Here is a 22320-nt window from a genome sequence, read left to right as displayed (position 1 = left end):
CAAAGGCTGCAGACACCACTGCTTCGCGTTCGTGGCTAGAGCTCCGCGTTCGCGAAGGCCAAACTACTCCAGGCCCCCACTCCGCTTTTCTTCTTCGCGTCGCGATCCCTGTGTCGCGTTCGCATAAGCTTCCTTAGGCAACCCTCCGCATTCGCGACCTCTGCCTCACGTTCGTGAAGGCCAAAATCCAGCTGCCTCAAATTCCTCTTCGCGAATGCGGGACACCCTTCGCGTTCGCGATGAAGGAAACCAAATACCAGCAACAACAGTCTAAAACCACCCGAAATGATCCAAAACAATCCCGAAACACACCCGAAGCCCGCGGGACACCGTCCAATTACACAAACCAGTCCACAAGATAACACGGACCTGCTCGAGGCCTCAAATCACATCAAACAACATCGAAATCATGAATCGCACCCCAATCCAAACTTAATGAACTTTGAAATTCCAAACTTCTCCAATCGATGCCGAAACCTATCAAATCACGTCCGATTAACCTCAAATTTTTCACACAAGTCACAATTGACATTATGGACCTACTCCAACTTTCGAAATCGGAATCCGACCCCGATATCAAAAAGTCCACTCCCGGTCAAACTTAACCAAATTTTCAACTTTCGTCGAATGACCTACGGGCCTCCAAATACACATCCGGACGCGCTCCCAATACCAGAATCACCATACAGTGCTATTCTCAGACTCAGAATCCCAAACAAACGTCGATATCATTGAAAAGCACTTCAACTCAAATTTATGAAATGCTTCCAAAATGCCAACTTTCCACGATAGGCGCCGAAATGCTCCCGGGTCATCAAAAACCCGATCCGGACATACGCCTAAGTCCAAAATCATGATACAAAACGTTTGAAACCTTTAAATCCCAATTACGAGGTCCTCTACTCAAAAATCACACTTTAGTCAATTTCTCCAACTTAAAGCTTCCGAAATTAGCATTTCTTTTCCAAATCAACTCCGAACTTCCCGAAATTAAATTCTGACCATGCGTACAAGTCCTAATACCTGAAGTGAAGCTACTCATGGCCCCAAATTGCTGAGTGACGTGCTAGGGCTCAAAACGACCGGTCGGGTCGTTACTGTAACTACCCGGTCGGTCGTTTTGAGAGTTATAGCCCCATTTTCCCCATTTCTACTTCTTTTTATGTTATTCAGTTATATTATATTATATCGGGTTATTTGTTTCAGGACCGGAGTGGTTTCAGAGTGAATTGAGATACTTAGTCTCTTAAGTAGAAACTTAAGTTGGAAAAGTCAATCGGATGTTGACCTATATGTAAACGATCTCGGATTTGAATTCTGATGGTTCCGTTAGCTCTGTTAGGTGATTTTGGACTTAGGAGTGCATCCAGAATGTGATTTGGAGGTCTGTGGTAGAATTAGGCTTGAATTGGCAAAATTTGAAATTTGGCGATTTCGATCGGCAGTGGAAAATTTGATATCGGGGTCGTAATGGATTTTCGGAAGTTGGAGTAGGTTTGTAGTGTCATTTTTGATGTGTCTGCAAAATTTGAGGTCATTCGGACGTGGTTTGGTTGGTTTCGGCATCGGTTGCCGAATTTGGAAATTTAGAAGTTCTTAGGCTTGAATCCGAGGGTAATTTGATGATTTGATGTTATTTTGAGAGATTCAAAGGTTCGACTAAGTTGGTATGTTGATATATGACTTGTTGGTATTTTTGGTTGAGGTCCCGAGGGCCTCGAGGTGATTCCGGGTGGTTAACGGATTTGTCGAAGTTGGAAAATGCAGTTGAAGCTGCTGCTACTGCTATTTTCGCACCTGCGGAAGAAAGAGTCGCAGGTGCGAGGCCACTGGTGCACGTGGGGAGTGCGCATGTGCGGGAAATGCTAGGCTAGGCAGGTTGTGCAGGTGTGAGTTGGAGGTTGCTTCTGCGAGCCCGCAGGTACGAAACCTGGAGCGCAGATGCGGAAAGGGGGATGCTGGACAGGCTTCGCAGAAGCGGAGGAAACGCGCAGGTGCGCCTTCGCAGGCACTGGGTTTTGGGCCGCAGATGCGGAATCTGGGCTCCTAAGTGAGGTCTGCACCTGCGATGGATTTTTTCACAGTTGCGGTGGCGCAGAAGCGTGATATTTTCTGCAGGTGCGAAAAACCTGGGCAGAAACCATTAATAGTACCCTTCGTGAATTTGGTTCATTTCCACCATTTTCAAGTCGGATTTTGGAGCTTTTGGAGGGATTTTTGAAGTGTGATTCAAGGGCTATCAGTGAGGTAAGGTTCTTGAGCCCTTATACTCGTATATATGGTGATTTTTGTTGTTTAATCATTATAATTAGTAAAAATGAGGGGTTAGGGCTTGGAATTCTTGGAGAGTAATTTAATGATTTGAAGGACCAAGTGATGTCGGATTTTGATGAATTTGGTATGGTTAGGTTCGGGAGTAAATGAGCTTTATAGTTTTGTGAATTTTGTCGGATTTCGAGACGTGGGCCCGGGGGCCGGGTTTGAGCCAATTTCGGGGTTTGGTCTAATTTTGTAGCTTTTCTTGTGAAATTCATTCCATTAGCGTGTATTGATGGTATTGTACTGATTATGAATAGATTCGGAGCATTTGGAGGTCGAGTCCAGAGGTAAGAACATTGCGGGGTAGAGATTTGACCGGTTTGAGGGAAGTAACGATTATAAATCTAGTCCTAAGGGTACGAAACCCCGGATTTTGTATCATTCTACTATTTTTAGTGACGCACATGCTAGGTGACTTGCGTGTGGGCGTGCACTGTTGGGGATTGTGACTTGGTCCATCCCGTAGCAACTGTAAAGTTGCATACTTTGTTGAAACTATATGATACTTATATGTTTTAGAAAGAGTTTCTGTAAATTGGGCTCAATGCCATGTTTGGGCCTTGCGCCAGTGCTGTTTGGACCCTTAGGGGATTTTTCTTACTATCCTCTCATTGTTTTTGATTGAAAATCTATACTCAATCATGTTTATACTTGTTTGCTGCATAACTCAGTTTTATGACTCTATTTTGATGCATATAAATGTTTTGGGCCGAATGCCCTGTTTTACTGAAATGTCCGAGTGGCTTGAGAGGTTTATGACTGAGTGAGGCCGAGGGCCTGATTTGTGAGGATATTTATGGGATCGGGCTGCACGCCGCATTATGTTGATATCGGCCGAGGGCCTGATTGTGAGGATGAGTGTGGATTGGGGCTGCCCGCCTGCAACATACTTTATTATTATAGCACGTGAGTTGTCCGTGCAGCACGTGAGTTATTCGTGCAGATTATAGCGCTTGGGATGAAGGAGCCCCTCCGGAGTCTGTACACACCCCCAGTGAGCGCAGGTACCTACTGAGTGCGAGTGCCGAGTGCCGAGTGCTGAGTGACTAGGAGGCATGGGTGATTGTGAGGTATGCCCGAGTGGCAAGAGTGATTGTGAGGTATGCCCGAATGGCACGAGTGACTGTGATATTTGCCCAAGGGGCTATATATGAGTGATGTTTGCCCGAGGGGATGTTTATGATTTCATAATTTTTGCTCACCTTTGCATTTTTTCCTCTATCTAAAAACTGTTGAAAAATATCTTTAAATGATTTTTACTGGAACTGGGTTAAACGAGATGTTTTGATTCAAATCCTGATTTTAAAATCATGTGGTATTTTACTGAGATTTCCCGATATGAACGTTATATGCTTTATTGCTCGTCACTACTGCTCAGTCTTTATTTATTGTTGTTACTTTCTGAGTTGGCGTACTCACGTTACTCCCTGCACCTTGTGTGCAGATCCCGGTATAGCTGGACACGGTAGCGGTTATTGATTGTTCTGGTTGTAGATTTTCTTGGAGATAACAAGGTAGCTGTTTGGCGATCGCAGCCCCCTGCTCTTCTCCCTCTTATCTTCCTCTAGTTGTATTTAGCTATTTTCCAGGCTGAGTTAGCCTTGATATTGTTAGACAAATTGTAGTAGATGCTCATGACTAGTGACACCCCGATGTCGAGCTTTTCCTTCCGCACTTTTATTTTGATTGGAACTCCTTTACGAAGGTTTTTATGTTAAATAACATTGGAATTATCTTTGAAATGAAAATATTGATTTGTTTTGGAAATGAGTCGGCTTGCCTAGTTCCACGATAGGTGCCATCACGACAGGGGTTAGTTTGGGTCATGACAGATTGGTATCAGAGCCTAGGTTACATAGGTCTCACGAGTTATGAGCGGGTTTAGTAAAGCCTTGCAAATCGGTACGGAGACATCTGTACTTATGTTCGAGAGGCTGCAGAACCTTTAGGAAACTCCACATTCTTGAATTCTTGTCGTGCGAATCTATTGATTCTAGTAACTAAACATCTGTTGTTTCATTCTCTCACAGATGGTGAGGACTCGTGCTACCGGTCAGGAGGGTCAGCCATCAGTACCACCAGCCAGAGCCGCGAGAGGTCGAGGCTGTGGTAGGGGCAGAGGTGCAGCCCGTACAACAGCTGGGGCAGTACATGTAGATCCACCGGTTGTCCCAGATCAGGACCAGGTTCCAGTTGTTGATGCACCAGCTCGGGCACCACCTGTGCCTATTGTGATTCTAGGCCTTCAGGAGGCCCTAGCTCAGATTCTGATAGCGTGTACTGGCCTTGCTCAGGCGGTCTCTATTTCGACGGCCGCAGCCACTTCTCAGGCCAGGGGAGGCACTCAGACTCCCATTGCTCGCACACCCGAGCAGGTTATTCAGGGACTTTAGACACCAGAGGCACCACCAGCCTAGCTATTTGCTATTGCTCAGGATTATGTGGTTCCTGCTATGCCTGAGGATGATCAGCATAGGTTGGAGTGGTTTGGGAGACTCCATCCACCACCTTTAAGTGGCACAGAGAGAGAGGATGCTCAGGTCCTTTTGGACAGGTGTCAGAGGATACTCCGTACTGCTGGTATTTTGGAGACTTGTAGGGTCTCATTCACTACCTTTCAGTTTTCTGGGACTGCACTCAGATGGTGGGAGACTTACGAGAGGCGTAGGACTATTGGCGCAACACCCCTTACTTGGCAGCAATTCTCCATGGTCTTTTTGGAGAAGTTCGTGCCTCGATCCCGCAGAGAGGAGCTGCACAGATAGTTTGAGCGGCTTCGCTAGGGTGATATGTCTGTGACACAGTATGAGATGCGATTCTCTGAGTTGGCCCATCATGCTATTTGGTTGGTTCCCATGGACATAGAGAGGATCATGACGTTTATTGATGGCCTAACTTATCAGCTACAGTTGCTCATGACCAGAGAGCGGGTTTCGGGTGCTACCTTTGATGAGGTTGTCGACATTGCTCGGCAAATTGAGATGGTTCGTGGTCAGGAAAGGGTTGAGAGGGAGGCCAAGAGGCCTCGTGGTCAGGGTGGATTCAGCGGTGCTCCTTTTAGGGGTCAGTTCCAGCACGGTAGAGGTCGTCATTTCAGACAGGCTCAGTCAGCTCGGCCATTTCACCGTGGTACATTATCTGGCCATGGTTCTTACAGTTCTCATCAGGGCCGCTCATCACTTAGTGCCCTTCCTGCTCAGAGTTCATCCCGTGCTCCACCTGTTCAGGGCTCTTCCATGCCAGGTTCTTCTACCAGTTATCCTGGTGCTAGGGGTTCCTTTCAGTTTCTGCTGCCAGCACCAGGGAGTTGTTTTGAGTGTGGGGAGCTTGGGTATATGTGGAGGTAGTGTCCTCATCGTCATAGAGGTCAATCTCAGTAGAGGAGTCAGCCTCCGACTACAGCACCAGTTACCTTACCACCCGCACAGTCAGTTCGGGGTGGAGGTCAGTCAGCTAGGGGTCGCCCTAGAGTGGGAGGCAGATCAGGGGGTGGTCAGTCCCATTTCTATGCTCTCCCTGCCAGACCAGATGCTATTGCTTCAGATGCTGTGATTACAGGTATTGTCTCAGTTTGTCACAGAGATGCCTCAGTATTATTTGACCCTGGTTCCACGTATTCATATGTTTCCTCGTATTTCACCCATTTTCTGGATATCCCCCGTGAGTCTCTAGTTTCTTCTGTTCATGTATCTACTCCTGTGGGTGATACTATTATTGTGGACCGCGTATATCAGTCATGTGTGGTGACTATTGGGGGTTTGGAGACCCAAGTGGACCTTTTGCTGCTCAGTATGGTCGACTTTGATGTGATATTGGGTATGGATTGGTTATCTCCATGTCATGCTGTTCTAGATTGTCACACTAAGACGGTGACGTTGGCTATGCCGGGATTTCCGAGGGTTGAGTGGAGCGGTTCTGTAGATTATGTACCAAACAGGGTGATTTCAAGCATATGGTTGAGAAGGGTTGCCTATCTTATTTGGCTTTTGTGAGGGATGCTAGTGAAGAGACTCTTGTCATTGATTCTGTTCTGGTGGTACATGATTTTCCGTATGTGTTTCCTGCAGACCTGCCGGGCATGCCGCCTGACAGGGATATTGACTTTGTTATTGATTTGGTGCCGGGCACTCAGCCCATTTCTATTCCACCATATTATATAGCACCGGCGGAGTTGAAGGAATTGAAAGAACAGCTTCAGGAACTCCTTGATAAGGGGTTTATTCGGCCTAGTGTGTCACCTTAGGGTGCACCAGTTCTATGTGTGAAGAAGAAAGATGGTTCCATGAGAATGTGTATTGATTACATGCAGTTGAACAAGGTCACAGTCAAGAACAAGTATCCTTTGCCTCGTATTGATGATTTATTTGACCAGCTTCAGGGAGCGAGGGTGTTCTCCAAGATTGATTTGAGGTCCGGTTATCACCAGTTGAAGATTTGGGATTCAGATATTCTTAAGACAGCTTTTAGGACCCGATATGGCCATTATGAATTCTTGGTGATGTCTTTTGGGATGACCAATGCCCCAGCAACGTTCATGCATTTGATGAATAGTGTATTCCAGCCCTAGTTGGACTCATTCATTATTGTATTCATTGATGACATCCTGGTGTACTCTCATAGCCAGAAGGAGCACACTCAGCATTTGAGGATTGTATTATAGAGATTGATGGAGGAGAAGCTTAATGCAAAGTTCTCTAAGTGTGAGTTTTGGCTCAGCTCAGTAGCATTCTTAGTGCACGTGGTGTCCAGTAAGGGTATTCAGGTGGATTCGAAGAAGATAGAGGCGGTGCAGAGTTGACCCGGACCATCCTCAGCCACGGAGTTTAGGAGCTTTCTTGGTTTGGCGGGTTACTACCATCGCTTTGTGGAGGGATTTTCATCTATTGCATCTCCCTTGACCAAATTGACCCAAAAGGGTGCTCCATTCAGGTGGTCGGATGAGTGTGAGGAGAGCTTTCAGAAGCTCAAGACTGCTTTGACCACAGCTCCAGTATTAGTTCTGCTATCAGCTTCAGGTTCTTACACTGTGTATTGTGATGCCTCGAGGATAGGCATTGGTTGTGTTTTGATGCAGGAGGGTAGGGTGATTGCCTATGCCTCGCGCCAGTTGAAGACCCATGTGAAGAACTATCCTGTCCATGATCTTGAGTTAGCAGCCATTGTTCACGCCTTGAAGATTTGGCATCATTATTTGTATGGGGTTTATTGTGAGATCTATACTGATCACCAGACTCTACAGTATCTGTTAAAGCAGAAGGATCTTAATTTGCATCACCGGAGATGGTTGGAGCTTCTTAAGGACTATGATATCACTATTTTGTACCATCCGGGGAAGGCCAATGTGGTGGCCGATGCTTTGAGTCGCCGGGCAAAGAGTTTGGGGAGTTTAGCATATCTTCCAACAGCAGATAGACCTTTTGCATTGGATGTTCAGGCCTTAGCGGGCCATCTTGTCAGATTGGATATTTCGGAGCCTAGTCGGGTATTGGCTTGTGTGGTCTCTAGGTCTTCTCTTTATGACCGTATCAGGGAGCGTCAATATGATGACCTACACTTGCTCGTTTTTCAGGATAGGGTTCGGAGAGGTGATGCTAGAGATGTGACTATTGGTGATGACGGTGTGCTGAGAATGCAGGGCCGGATATGTGTGCCTAATGTAGATGGGCTTCGAGTGTTAATTCTTGAGGAGGCCCACAGCTCGCGGTATTCCATCCATTCGGGTGCCATGAAGATGTACCAGGATTTGAGGCAGCACTATTGGTGGAGGCAGATGAAGAATGATATATTTGGGTTTGTGGCTCGGTGTCTCAACTGTCAGCAGGTTAAGTGTGAGCATCAGAGACCAGGTGACTTGCTTCAGAGATTAGAGATCCTAGAGTGGAAGTGGGAGCGGATCACCATGGACTTTGTAGTTGGGCTCCCACGGACTTCGAGGAAGTTCGACACTATTTGGGTTATTGTGGATCGGCTGACCAAGTCCGCGCACTTCATTCCAGTTGGTACTACTTACTCTTAAGAGCGGTTGGCTAAAATTTACATCCGAGAGATCGTTCGCCTGCATGGTGTCCCAGTTTCCATCATTTCATATAAGGGTACTCAGTTCACATCGCAGTTTTGGAGGGCCGTGCAGCGAGAGTTGGGTACTCAGGTTGAGTTGAGCACAACTTTTCACCCTTAGATGGACGGGCGGTCCGAGCGCACTATTCAGATATTGGAGGACATGTTGTGTGCTTGTGTCATTGACTTTGGGGGTTCATGGGACCAGTTTTTGCCACTCGCGGAGTTTGCATATAACGACAGTTATCAGTTGAGTATTTAGATGGCTCCGTATGAGGCATTATATGGGAGAAGGTGTAGATCTCTGGTTGGATGGTTTGAGCCGGGTGAGGCTAGGCTCTTAGGTACAGACTTGGTCAAGGACGCATTAGATAAGGTGAAATTGATTCAGTAGCGGCTTCGCACGGCGCAGTCTAGGCAAAAGAGCTACGCGGATAAGAAGGTCAGTGATGTGTCTTTTATGGTTGGGGAGAAGATTTTGCTGAAGGTATCACCCATGAAGGGTGTTATGAGGTTTGGGAAGAGGGGCAAGTTGAGCCCCCGGTTTATTGGGCCTTTTGAGGTGCTTCAGAGGATAGGAGAGGTGGCTTATAAGCTTGCCTTGCCACCCAGCTTGTCGAGTGTGCATCCAGTGTTTCATGTTTCCATGCTCTGGAAGTATATTGGAGATCCGTCCCTGTTTTGGATTTCAGCACGGTTCAGTTGGAGGGTGATATGACTTATGATGTGGAGTCGGTGGCTATTTTGGATTTGCAGGTTCGAAGGTTGAGGTCAAAGGATATAACTTCAGTGAAAGTGCAATGGAGAGGTCAGACTGTGGAGGTGGCCACCTGGGAGACTGAGCGGGAGATACGGAACAGATATCCATGCATATTTGAGACTCCATGTATGTTTCTAGACCCGTTCGAGGACGAACGAATGTTTAAGAGGGGGAGGATGTAACGACCCGACCGGTCGTTTCAAGAGTTATAGCCCCGTTTTCCCCATTTTTACTTATTTTTGTGTTATTCAGCTATATTATGTTATATTGGGTTAGTTGGTTTGGGACCGGAGTGGTTTTAGAGTGAATTGAGACACTTAGTCTCTTAAGTAGAAACTTAAGTTGGAAAAGTCAACCGGATGTTGACCTATGTGTAAACGATCTCGGATTTAAATTCTGATGGTTTCGTTAGCTCCGTTAGGTGATTTTGGACTTAGGATTGTGTCCGGAATGTGATTTGGAGGTCTGTGGTAGAATTAGGCTTGAATTGGCGAAATTGAAAATTTGGCGATTTCGGTCGGCAGTGGAAAATTTGATATCGGGATCGGAATGGAATTCCAGAAGTTGGAGTAGCTTCGTAGTGTCATTTGTGATGTGTGTGCAAAATTTGAGGTCATTCGGACATGGTTTGGTTGGTTTCGGCATCGGTTGCCGAATTTGGAAATTTAGAAGTTCTTAGGCTTGAATCCGGTAATTTGATGATTTGATGTTGTTTTGAGTGATTCGAAGGTTCGACTAAGTTGGTATGTTGATATATGACTTGTTGGTATTTTTGGTTGAGGTCCCGAGGGCCTCGGGGTGATTCCGGGTGGTTAAGGGATTTGTCGAAGTTGGAAAATGTAGCTGAAGCTGCTGCTACTGCTATTTTCGCACTAACAGAAGAAAGAATCGCAGGTGCGAGGCAGCTGGTGCGCGTGGGGAGTGCGCAGGTGCGGGCAATGCTGCGCTAGGTAGGTTGCGCAGGTGCGAGTTGGAGGTCGCATCTGCGAGCCCGCAGGTGCGAAACCTGGGGCACAGATGCGGAAAGGGGGATGCTGGACAGGCTTCGCAGAAACGGAGGAAACGCACCTGCGATGGATTTTTCCGCAGGTGCGGTGGCGCAGAAGCGTGAAAGTTTCCGCAGGTGCGAAAAACCTGGGCAGAAACCATAAATAGAACCCTTCACAAATTTGGTTCATTTAAACCATTTTCAAGTCGGTTTTTGGAGCTTTTGGAGGGATTTTTGAAGGGTGATTCAAGGGCTATCAATGAGGTAAGTTGCTTGAGCCCTAATACTCATATATATGGTATTTTCAGTTGTTTAATCATTGTAATTAGTTAAAATGAGGGGTTAGGGCTTGGAATATTTGGAGAGTAATTTAAGGATTTGAAGGACCAAACGATGTAGGATTTTGATGAATTTGGCCGAGGGCCTGATTTGTGAGGATATTTATGGGATCGGGCTGCACGCCGCAGCATGTTTATATCGGCCTAGGGCCTGATTGTGAGGATGAGTGTGGATCGGTGCTGCCCGCCTGCAGCGAGCCGCGGGTGCGAAACCTGGGGCACAGATGCGGAAAGGGGGATGTTGGGCAGCCTTCGCCGAAGCAGAGAAAACGCGCAGGTGCGCCTTCACAGGCGCGGGGTTTTGGGCCGCAGATGCGGAAGTTGGGCTCCTAAGTGAGTTCCGCACCTACGATGGATTTTTCCATAGGTGCGGTGGCGCAGAAGCGTGAAATTTTTCGCAGGTGCGAAAAACCTGGGCAGAAACCTTAAATAGAACCCTTCGCGAATTTGGTTCTTTCCCACCATTTTCAAGTCGGTGTTTGGAGCTTTTGGAGTGATTTTTGAAGGGTGATTCAAGGGCTATCAATGAGGTAAGTTTCTTGGTGCGAGTGCCGAGTGACTGGGAGGCATGAGTGATTGTGAGGTATGCCCAAGTGGCAAGAGTGATTGTGAGGTATGCCCGAGTGGCACGAGTGACTGTGAGGTTTTCCCGAGGGGCTGTATATGAGTGATGTTTGCCCGAGGGGATATTTATGATTTCATCATTTTTGCTCACCTTTGCATTCTTTCCTCTGTCTGAAAACTATTGAAAAATATCTTTAAATGATTTTTACTGGAACTGGGTTAAACGAGATGTTTTGATTCAAATCCTGATTTTAAAAGCATGTGGTATTTTACTGAGATTTCCTGATATGAATGTTATATGCTTTATTGCTCGTCACTACTGCTCAGTCTTTATTTATTGTTGTTACTTACTGAGTTGGCGTACTCACATTACTCCCTGCGCCTTATGTGCAGATTCAGGTGTAGCTGGACACGGTAGCGGTTATTGATTGTTCTGGTTGTAGATTTTCTTGGAGATAGCAAGGTAGCTGTTTGGCGATCGCAACCCCTGTCTTCTCCCTCTTATCTTCCTCAAGTTGTATTTAGCTATTTTCCAAGCTGAGTTAGCCTTGATATTGTTAGACAGATTGTAGTAGATGCTCATGACTAGTGACATCCCGATGTCGGGCTTTTCCTTCTGCACTTTTATTTTGATTGGAACTCCTTTACGAAGTTTTTTATGTTAAATAACATTGGTATTATCTTTGAAATGAAAATATTGGTTTGTTTTGGAAATGAGTCGGCTTGCCTAGTTCGACAATAGGCGCCATCACGACAGGGGTTAGTTTGGGTCGTGACAGTTACATTCTCTCCCACTTAAACATACGTTTGTCTTCGAACGTGCTAAGAACTACTCTTAAGTTATCTGAAATCACTGTTTAACACCTCGTGCACCTGCCTGTGCTACCACAACCCAGCTGAGCACATTAGCTCGAGCAAATCCGAAGATCCTCCCCTTTATTTAGGCAAATAAGCCTTAGGGCTAAATTCCAACGTCCAAAACTCTCTACTAGGCCCGCTCCCAACATACAAACACCGTTTCAATCACCACACGATGTACCAATACATGATTGTATACTCTCACTGAATTCTTACCATGCACCACGTAACTCACTTGCCCAAGGCAATCTTTCCAAAGCACATCAGCTAAAATTTCCTCTGACCGAAGCCCGTAGTGTGCCTCATGACCAATTAAGCCTTGCTTAAACTCTCACAATACTGCCACGATAGAGAAGATATGTAGAACTCATAGCCACCTGCCGAATTACGATTTATGAAGTGTCTCCTCCCGACAAGAACCATTACCTCATTCTGGATTGAATAACAATATTTACTCTTTAGTATGCTTCATATAAATTTAATCGCACTGATCCTAGATCCAATAATCGCGTCTCACCCCAGTACAAGCTGCTCAGGCAATAAGCTACTTCAGACACTGCAAAAGCCTCATATGATGCCACCATGTGCCAATGATCCACAAGCTCGAATGTGGTACATAAGGAAAATGAACTCTGGAAGGAATTACTGAACCCACGTAGCTAATTTAAACAACCGAAAGGATGTTAGGAACCTTCCTCAGGAAACGAGAAGCAAAACACACCATCATAGGTATGGTAAACTGTACTCAATATAACACTGTTGCGGCGTGCAACCCGATCCAACCATGATACCCATAGAGGCATGCCACCCGGTCCAAAAAACATATCCGTGGCGGCGTGCCACCCGATCCAACCATATACTTGTGGCGACGTGCCACCCGATCCACATATGGCAATAAAAAGGGAAGTACCCATCAAGCCCAAACGCTTATACCTACGAAATACCCGAATATCAACCATAACCACGCCAAGTGCATAATATAATTCCTGGGGAGACGGGTAGCGTCATACGCTATAAACTCAAGCACAACTAAGGTGCAATAAATGACCTGCATCTCGAGAGCCATCCTGCTCATATAACACCACAAACTATACGGGATCCCAATACGAGTACGAATAATCAAACCGCCTCACAACCCACATGGCACAATAGAGAATACACGGAAGGGCCGACAACAAAAATAACATTCAAGGCCCGAAGACCCCTCCAAAAATAGCGCTATGCTGAAATGAACACATCCGGCCTGATATAGAGCCCACATTCACATTTAGATCCATCCATATACCTCAAGTTGATCCTGATCGTACCGCACTGGATAATAACTTTTCATGGATCCACAATAAACTCTTTTCCCATGACACATAAGAACAGTCGTCAAATCCGAAACAAACTTCCACAGTCCATAATCAAACGAACCGAGCGCCCTTCAGGAATAAATTCTCACATTAGCGATAGTACCATAATCTTCATACTTGGTTTTAATTCTTAAATCAATCCAATGACTGCATGTCACACTTATACAATCTTCCCGTGGGATACACCCCCACGACCTTCCGTACCAAGTAACAAATATGCACCTCCATACTACCGACAACTCTAATGTTGTAAAGCAAATCAAGAATCCGCAACTCAGTACACAAAGCCTCTTACACAGGACACCGATCTTAGGTGACGCTAAAATAATACCAGCTTACTCTAAACATCTGAATTCTTCCCTGCTCATCCGAACCCTCAACTGCAACCTTGATCCTCAACCTCCAATTCCCATGCCGCTCACTGAACCTAACATACCAGTACACAAGAGTACAAGAACTTCATCATAACTCCCGAACCACCAATAGGGTACACATTTCATCATATCGAAACCTTCTACTTAGCTCATTCCAGAAGAACCAATGCAACACGCAACTAAATTCTCAAACCGCAGCAAAATATAAACCTCGAGTAGTGGTCTAAACCATCATAATTCTTCCAGTTTCCATCTACACATAACATGCCATAATACTCGAATGCCCCCTAATAAAATCAATTACGATGGTCGTCAAGCCTCGCAGTACTGCCACAAATCACATGTACAACTCAACACACTGAAGGAGCTGATCATTGCCATCATCATGCCAATTCAACCATTGCTAACCGAACCCGACTTCTCCTAATTCACTTCGGACTTGCCTTCAAATAATAACAGCTCCATTCAAAACATCATGAACCCAAATCCGCACTCATCCTGAGTGACCTTATTTCACGAAACCATGCTGTTTTAAAACCCACGAACCATTACATACTTTCCTTGTGCGCATATTCACATCTTTAACGGGTACACTTATTCTGATAATTTCCCTATGATTCCGAAGTTATTTTCTCCCATTCTTCCACTGCTACATTGCATACTGAAGATAACATAGAACACTCCAAGCCCCTTTTATAATCCGTTGCAATAGCTCAATACTTAACCATACTACGGACTTGAAATCCTTCGGCACCACACTTTAACTTTTGAATCCACTAGGATCGTTGTTGAGAGTCACCGACCCTATTTCGTTAAATACACTCTTTGGGGCATTTTTGAGCTATAATCTGATATTTTAGAGTGAGAGAGAGTGACCTAGAGTGAGAAGGAGTTCTTCAATAATTGTTCTTCAATTCTTGCTCATGTTTTGGAAGATTAAGAAGGTAAACTCACTAGGTCTTCATCCTAGAGATTGAAGTTGCTAAGAATTCCGGAACATTTAGAGTGTAAGGAAGCTCAAGTGAGGTATGTTGGCTAAACTCTTCTTTAAGAATTTGAATTCCCTGCCGATAACCAGAAATCTCACAAATAGACAACCATGCAATCCCATCGTAGGCAGTGGGGGCTCTCCCACTTAGCCTGAAGCTACCATTACATAATTCTGGAATCCACCAAGTCTCCTTATCCCCCATTGATATGATCTTGCACAATCAACCCACCAATTTGCCTCAAAATCTTCCTGTTAACCATTTCATGAACACTCTGAATCACTAGCCACATTTTTTATACTCGACCTCTTACTGGATAGCCAGTAAAAATCCTTCGTAGAGGCTTCGTCAACACCACACGACCGCTAACCTGCTCACAGGAGATAACCCACCTGTGGAAATTGCATGCCGACATCTTCCCACAGCGCTGCACCGAGTATAATTACTACGAAATCAATAAGCCACCCTGAGCATGTGCTCATTCAACAACTGTACAAGTCCGTTCACTCCCCATGGACATCAACTAAATGTGTGACCATACATTCCAATCCAAAGTTATATTGTATCCTTCTTCATATCATGCAAGTCCTTTCCGTCGTATCCAACCCTTCTCCGTATAGCAACCAATATTCCAAATTAAGTTCGTAGACTTAGTCACTGTCCACCATGAGTTCCAAATCACTCTAAACTTTCCCAATGCGCGTAGCTATCCTACCACAGAACCCATCTGCTACTCTGACACTCTCTCACTTTAGTCAAAACCCTCTCTTTTAAGCAACTACCCGACTTCTGTTTCTCACACTTGGCCTTCTAGAAATTTAACCACCGCAAGACACCTCCCACATGTTCTTCCTCATCCTTCGCTGCCCAGTTGTTGCCTTAAATCAAAATCTATCTCTGTATCACTTGAACCAATCGATCGCTACCAACTTTAAACCTTTTCGAAGATAATCTTCCTTGAGCCCTCAACACCCAGAACACTGATTCAATCCTGAACCACCGCACACTGCGATCTCTGATAGCCGCTTCCCTGACACTATTTCACAATGCCCTGCCCTGATGGCAAATTGATAAAGACCATAACACAAGCGAACTTAACACATTCAATCAAGGGCGATGACACCACATTATTGATGAAAATTCTACCACGCTCGAAAATACCAAATTTCGTTATTCCATCAACCCAAATCTAAACATTCCTAGTCCGATAGCCTTTCCTTCGCCAAAAATAAAATACTGGATCTCTGAATCATGCATTGAGTAAACCTCCTTCCAAGTCATTCACTACTTCGACGCATAGACAAGCATCCTTCTATTACACAAACACGGTGCGATAGCAACGTACGAATCGTCATAACAATCAATGCCAAACCTCAAAACCTTAGGTAATACTGAAACTGAGCTGCAATGACAGAATGGCCTTCTGCAAGGCGACGACAATAGCCCAATCAAATATGCAGGGAGAAACATCCGACACCACATATGTAGTACCATTAAAATTCCTCGATTCCCAATTTATAACAAGCGCTTCATGCCGCATAAGACTGAATAGGAAGGGAATGAAGGCATAAGCCTCAAAGGAATCGAACCGCACGATGAGGAATCAAGAAGTGAAGTGCTCCTAACAGTCCTGTAGTCTCTCGAAGATAAGTAGAGACGTCTCCGTACCGATTCGCAAGACTCTACTAGACTCACTCATGACTCATGAGACCTAAGTGAACCTAGTACTATGATACCATGTTGTCACGACCCAAAATCCATTAAAGGTCGTGATGGCGCCTGACACCGCTGTCAGGCAAGCCAAAAATAAATACTTAATTTAGTTCTCATTTTAATATTTTTGATATCATATTTCCTTCAATTAAATGGTAAAAGATGAAATTTACAAAATAAATAATAATATTTTTAGCAACTCCAATACAGTGCAACCCATAATCGCCCCAAAATCCGGCATCACAAGTGCATGAGCCTCAACTAAGAATGTAAAATAAAGTACAACATCTGTCCAAAATACAAATTGGACAGGAAAAATATAAATACTCTGAAGGAGACTCTGCTGGTTGCGGACTCGTAACGTGGAATGCAGCTCGCCTAATTCCCCGTAATAACCGTGCCTCTGCGCCCACAAGGCCACTAGGCATATATGCACCTGCACAAAAATGTACAGCAAGTGTAGTATGAGTACGTAAATCAACGCGTACCCAGTAAAGTATCCCGCCTAACCCCGAAGAAGTAGTGACGAGGGGTCGACTTAGACACTTACTATGGGCTATAAATAGGATATCAATGATATAATTTAAGTATGAATTATATATGACGGTTGCAAGCTCAATATTTTTAAGTAAGTAAGCAGTTCTTTTAAAATTAAGAAATCTCCAAATTTATTTCCCATTAATTAACAATTTATCTCTGGCCAAAGAGGCAATATCATTTATTGTAAATTCCAAAACAATCAATTCAATCATGCGCAAATCATGCCGAGGTCGTACGGCCCACTCCAACATAAATATTTAACTGTGCACTACCGAGGGTCGAACGACGCGAACTATAGATGCATCAATTTAATCTACCGAGGCATTAGGCCCGCTCCACAAAAGATAAATACATTCAACAGTCAATCAAGAATTCTTTAAGGAGCAATTATCCAAGGAAATGTCAATTCTCATTTAACGTTCAAGGAAAATGAAGTTTAACCTTTTTAAAAATTCATTTACCAAGTTCAATATAATTTAAGTAATTTAAATTAACAATAAGTTTGCAAATATCGCACGTATAGCATGATCTGGGTCCTAGACTACCCGGACATAAACATATTAGTAGCTACGCACGGACTCCCGTCACCTCGTGCATATGTAGCCTCCACAAATAGAAGAACATATTGAATTATTTCACATATGGGGTTAATTCCCTCTTACAAGGTTAGAAAGGAGACTTACCTCGCTCCGAAATTCCATAACCGGCTCCCAAGGCCTTCCGACAACTCAAACCGATGCCCAATGCTCCGAAACTAGTAAACAATGTGCAAACCCATAAATATATATACTCTAATACTCATTATAATTCAATTTAAACAAATTCCCAACTCCGCTCGAAAAGTTGATAAAATCACCCTCGGGCCCACGTGCCCGGATTCCGAAAGTTTTTGAAGATAAACTTTACCCATAACCTCACGAACTCAAATATATAATTTATTCTCAATTTCATGCCCACATTCGTGGTCAAAATCTAAGAATACCAATTTCTAGATTTTTCTTCAAAATCCCAAAATTCTACAAATTTTCATGTCTAAATCCATATATAATCCAAGTATTTAACTTTAAATAGGTGGGAATCACTTACCTTGACATAGATGACGAAAATATCCCTCCCAAGAGCTCCAAAAATTGCCCAACCAAATGAAAAATGGATGAAAAATGGCCAAATCCCATCTTTACAACAATTTGCCCAGGCCAGGCCCTTTTTCGCGCGATCAAAGCCTCGCGCTGCAGAAACCACTGCTTCGTGTTCGCGGCTGGAGCTCCGGTTTGCGAAGGCTAAACTACTCCAGGCCCCACTCCGCTTTTTTTCTTCGCGTTCGCGACCTCTGTGTCGCGTTTGCGTAAGCTTCCTTAGGCAACCCTCTGCGTTCGCGACCTTCGCCTCGCGTTCGCGAAGGTCAAAACACCGTTGCCTCAAATTCCTCTTCGCAAACGCGGGACACCCTTCATGTTCGCGATGAAGAAAACCAGATATCAGCAACAACAGTCCAAAACAGCCCGAAATGATCCGAAACCTTCCCGAAACACACCCGAGGCCCCCGGGACCCCGTCCAATCACACAAACCAGTCCCACAACATAACACGGACCTGTTTGAGGCCTCAAATCACATCAAACAACATCAAAATCATGAATCACACCCCAATCCAAACTTAATGAACTTTGAAATTCCAAACTTTTCCAATCGATGCTGAAACCTATCAAATCACGTTTGATTGACCTCAAATTTTGCACACAAGTCATAATTGACATTACGGACCTACTCCAACTTTCGGAATCGGAATCCAATCCCGATATCAAAAAGTTCACTCCCTATCAAACTTCTCAAAATAAACCAAATTTCCAACTTTCACCGAATGACCCCGAAATGACCTACGGGCCTCCAAATCCACATCCGGACGCGCTCCCAATACCAGAATCACCATACAGAGCTATTCTCAGACTCAGAATCCCAAACGGACATCGATATCATTGAAATGCACTTCAACTCAAATTTATGAAATTCTTCCAAAATGCCAACCTTCCACGATAAGCGCCGAAACGCTCCCGGGTCATCAAAAATTACACTTCAGTTAATTTCTCCAACTTAAAGCTTTCGAAATTAGAATTTTCTTTCCAAATCAACTCCAAACTTCCCGAAATTAAATTTTGACCACGCGTACAAGTCCTAATACTTGAAGTGAAGCTACACATGGCCCCAAACTGCTGAGTGACACGCTAGGGCTCAAAACGACCGGTCGGGTCATTACAAACTAGGGGTTATAAATAGAATTGTATTTAAGGTAAATATATATATTTTAGAGAGATTTTCGGGTTTGTTACTTGGTGGCTAAGTCACTTTTTCCCTATAAATAGAAGAATTTTATTCCATTGTAATTCATCCCAAAATCAATAAGAATTCTCTCTCTCTCTTTCTTTGCAATATTCGTTTTTATTGTTTCATTACACGTTATCAGCACGAAACTCCAACCGATTGAGCATAGGCTTTAGGATACGTGCATGGTGCTCAACTTAAACATAATGATTGTCAATTGTTCCATGAACTTCTCTCAGGAATAAATTCTGGATTTAAGTTAAGCATTTAACCTTATTTTTCTCTTTTAAATTCTTGAAATTCTATAATTTGATTTTAAATACAAGCAAAGACAATAAATTTTGTTTCTAACTCTAATAGAGTTTGTAAGAAATTATAACCACCCAAAGTGGTAAAATATTTATGTCTTGCCATGATCAAATTCATATATGATTATGAGCACAAGAAATGAAAACTCGTCCCATTGAATTTGCTTCATTTTCTTTCCCTTAAAAGAATGTGGTAGAAATATGTAATAAGTCTGAAAGAAGAAAAATTATTACCGTGAAGGTATCAATGGATGTGAACGTGGTAATAAAAAAAATTGTAATCGTCATCATTATGGTAATGAGAATAATAAGGATTCTCAAAATAATCCTTCACTTTGTGAAAATAATATTTGTCATCGATTGACATGATATTTTGTGAAGCACATATAGATGATTATGATCCATTCATGATGTGAATATGACAACATGTGATTTATGAATACATATTCATTCTTGGAAGAATATGAATGTGCTAGTGGTAGTGAATCTACCACACTCACCTCTAGAAGGAGGTTTGAGATGATATAAGAAAATAATGTCATTATTATGGCATGAATGGGAATTGGTCATGTACATATTGTACGCCAAAATATTTTGCTAATATGATTATTAAAGGATAACAATAATGCAAGAAACAGATCTTGCATATAATTTTGATCATGACTATAATGGTATAACTTTCTCTTTAAAAGATATATTCACCATATGGATGTTGATGAATATGTGATAGTACCAAATTAATTGAAAGCTCTAAAAGAGCCAATTATTACTATTTTGGAGGAATAAAATTAATTATCAATAAGGCATTGTGTTGTAGTAAGTCTCAAAGAAACTTATTGAGTTTTAAAATATTCGTGAAAGCGGTTGGTTATATTGAGACTATAAATAATCAGAAGATTTAATATCTTTATATTACTAAAATTGAAACGGGGTAATATGTATATGAAAACTACCCGCTTTATTGCTTGATTTGTACTACACAAATAAAGAATATGGTGAAATTATACGACGCAGTAAACTGGATGTTTATTGATATAAAAACCCATATCATAATAAACTTGGAGTATTTTTATAATTGCACACGTCATGGTGTAAACCTGAAGTTTATCAATATTGATAATTTATTCAGTTGGCATAATTGGTTTAGCCATGTTAATTTAAGTATGATGTGCCAAAATAAAAGAGAATTCACATGGGTAAATATTAATAAAACTAGAAAGTTCTTTACTAATTCTCTTATGTTGCTTGTTCTTATTAATTAATAGACCAACTAAAATTGAGATTGAATCCCATGAATGCTGGAAATATCAAAGGTGAATATGGGCTCATTCACCTGCCATGTATACCACATAAGATGCATCTATGAGATGATTACATGTAAAATTATTATTAACCCGCAACCTGGTGTTTGCGAGGTAAGTTGCTCAATAATTAAATTTAGAGCATAATTTCCAGATTTTCTATTCAAGAAGTTCATCTTGATAAGTTGGTTTACTCACAGTTGGTTTAGCAAAATGATTTATTGAATGCCTCAACGTAATAGCTAAACTATTGCTTATGAGAACAAAGTTATTTATATCAGTTTGATATACGTTATATACAAAAGTATATTACATTCTCCCCTCACAAGTGGTTCAGGATCAGAAACCAAATAATTCCATCTTATTATTATTGATGTGCAATATATATTTGGATTAACACTATAATGCACAAAGGTAGGTTTCCAAAGTTGAGGAAGCAAGTTATTTTTTCTAACATGAGGGGGAGATAGGATAAACAATTGAGAAAAAGTTACTTGGAATGAATTATCATTTGTACCTCTAGATACTCGAAGATAATATGAACTTGAAGTTTATAAGAAGATAATTCATCTGCACTATATTGAAAAGCATGACAGACGCATTTGCTGACCCAAAGAAAGTAACTATATTCTCATTGCAAATGCTCCTATTAGAATAAGTCCTAGAAGGACAAAATCTATGGTACGCTTAAAGCGTATAGACAAATCAGTTTCAAATAAAATTCTTGAAATAGAAGATGAGCAAATGATCATAATAAGGAGGCAAGTGATCTAGAAGATCACATGACATAAGACTTCATAAAGTCTCAAGAGAAGAGAGGTTCAGGTCCCTAAAAATATGAATGAAGAAATCTCTATGATATGTCTTTATGGAAAAAAAGAGGTTGGAACCGATATAAAATGTTCGTCAACGATATCTATGATAGCGCTAAATATATATGAGGATCTTATGTTTGGAGAAACAATTCAAGTAGAATTAGTTTCATATGAAAGACATGTATTGTAATGACCCGACCGGTCGTTTTGAGCTCTAGCGCGTCATTCAGCAGCTTGAGACCCTGAGCAGATTCACTTCAGGTATTATGACTTGTACGTGTGGTCGGAATTTAATTTCGGGATGTTCGGAGTTGATTTGGAAAGCAAGTTCTAATTTCGGAAGCCTTAAGTTAGAGGAATTGACTAAAGTGTATTTTTGAGTATACAACCTCAGAATCGGGATTTGAAAGTTTTAATAGATTCTTATGATGATTTTGGACTTGGGCGTATGTCCGGATCGGGTTTTGAATGACCCGGGAATATTTCGGCGCCTATTGTCGAAGTTGGCATTTTGGAGGGATTTTATAAATTTGGGTTGGAGTGCATTTCAATGCTATCGATGTCCGTTTGGGATTCTGAGTCTGGGAATAGCTTTGTATGGTAATTCTGGTATCGGGGGCACGTCCGGAAGTGGATTTGGAGGTCCGTAGGTCATTTCGGGGTCATTTGGCGAAAGTTAAAAATTCAAAGGTTTCTGAGAAGTTTAATCGGGAGTAGACTTTTT

This window comes from Nicotiana tabacum, chromosome 22 (assembly GCF_000715075.1).
Source record: "Nicotiana tabacum cultivar K326 chromosome 22, ASM71507v2, whole genome shotgun sequence".
Classification (NCBI taxonomy): Eukaryota; Viridiplantae; Streptophyta; class Magnoliopsida; order Solanales; family Solanaceae; genus Nicotiana; species Nicotiana tabacum.
The sequence above is the reverse complement of the archived record's forward strand: the minus strand, read 5'-3'. Positions refer to the sequence as shown.